Source organism: Artemia sp. Qi Xiang Cuo, chromosome 21, assembly GCF_049724085.1.
Source record: "Artemia sp. Qi Xiang Cuo chromosome 21, ASM4972408v1, whole genome shotgun sequence".
Classification (NCBI taxonomy): domain Eukaryota; kingdom Metazoa; phylum Arthropoda; class Branchiopoda; order Anostraca; family Artemiidae; genus Artemia; species Artemia sp. Qi Xiang Cuo.
The window spans coordinates 24,222,052-24,223,848 of NC_142814.1; positions in this window are offsets into that span (position 1 = coordinate 24,222,052).

Below are 1,797 nucleotides of genomic sequence, written 5' to 3' on the forward strand. Positions count from 1 at the left end.
GAATTTTGTTAGAAAAATAATCAAAGAGAGTGTGCGCAAAGTTACTCTTAATAGTTAAAAATGAGTAAATTCCTGCTAAAAAATATAAATAAATAACATGCCACTTAGCAGGAAGATCATGAAATTTTGATCTGTGTGTGACTGATTCAAAAATTAGGCTCAGACATGAACAACGATATCAATGATGAAATAAAAATTGGTATGAATATAAAAAATGGCTCAGATATGAAAAAACAGGTTCAAAAGATTTTTCCTCTAAACATATGAATGATAATGCTTAGAATTTGCTCATTGTTAGACGAAGACAAAGACTAGTTGTATATAAAAATGATTTTTCAAGACCAAATATCTGAAGATATTAAATTCCATATTAATATTCAGCCATAAGAGAAAATTCATGAATATTCATTCATTTCACAATAGTAGCTTGAATTTTCAGGATTTAGATGGAATTAAAAATGCTATGTCCCTAAACATTGGAATTGGAGCGGCTATCGAAATAGTGTGTGCTTCGAGAATATCATGTAAACCTCCAAATGAGGCGGGGTAAAAACGAAGTTTTCAAATCTATCTAACAGAAAAAAAGGTAGCGTTTTTATGGAAAAATTCTATATTTTCTTTTTGAAGAATTAGCGATGGAACTGTTTCTATTTACGCTTGCTCGAAAGATGACGTTTAAACCCCGGAGTCCAAAAGTGCAAACATTATCAGAGGAATGCGAAGAATTGATGACGTTTGAGCAGCTCTAAATTGATAGCTATCTGATAATTTTAAGTGGATTGCATTTTGCTTCTCTATGGGCCGACATTGCTGTTTTGTGCAACAAAATTACTGAAGACCCCGCTATGCTGTGGCGTGATCACTTTTATTACTTCAAAAGAGCACTAGAATTTTTAATTTAAGCTTCACTGCTTTTCATGAATGCTGACTTAAAGAACTTTTAGGTATTTAGTACTTAGAACCACCTGTATATTGTTATTATAATTCCTGTTTTTACTGTTTCGGCTACTATTGGCACGGGTTGCTCTTTACTAGTGCTATTCAACTCATTTATTGATTACTTTGCATATATAGGGGGCTGCCGCCCCGCCGCCTTATTCGTTAAACTTCGAATTTTCTCCCTAATATTTAAGAACAAATGCTTTATGACAAGAGCAGTGGGATGAAAGGCTTTTGTCAAGATTTTTTTCTTACGGTAACTATTTTAGTTACCGTGCTACCAGAGTTATTGCACGATACTAGAGTAGTTATCGAACTACCGTAGTTACTGGTTTACCGTAGTTACTGGAATACGGAATAATCAAACTGCAGCAGCTACCGTAGTTATTGAAGTCACAGTAATCTCCTAGCCAAAGTTGTTATTAGAAAAATGGACCGAAACGGATAGTTACCGTACTGCTGTAATTCACTACGTATTCTGCTACGTTACCGTTAAATAGTTTTGGTAACGGTTAATTAAGGTAGCGTTAATATTTAACGTTAATATTGGGCAACCCGATTACAGCCTATTGGACTAGGAGTAGCTGCCGGACTAATAACTAGGTAATTGGTGTAACATTTTTTAATTAAGTCTTATTAAATATTTTAGTATAATGTTTAAGTAGTCTGGTTAGTTTATGATTAAGAACACAGAATCAAATAAGGAAGAAAAACTTCCCTGGACTTAGATTATGCTGATGATTTAAGCATTCTAGATGAAAGTGTCGGCAAAATGAATGAACTTTTAGAGGTTTTCCGAATTCAGGATGTTAGAATAGGTTTGAAAATTAATGTTCAGAAGACTAAGTCGCAATGGCT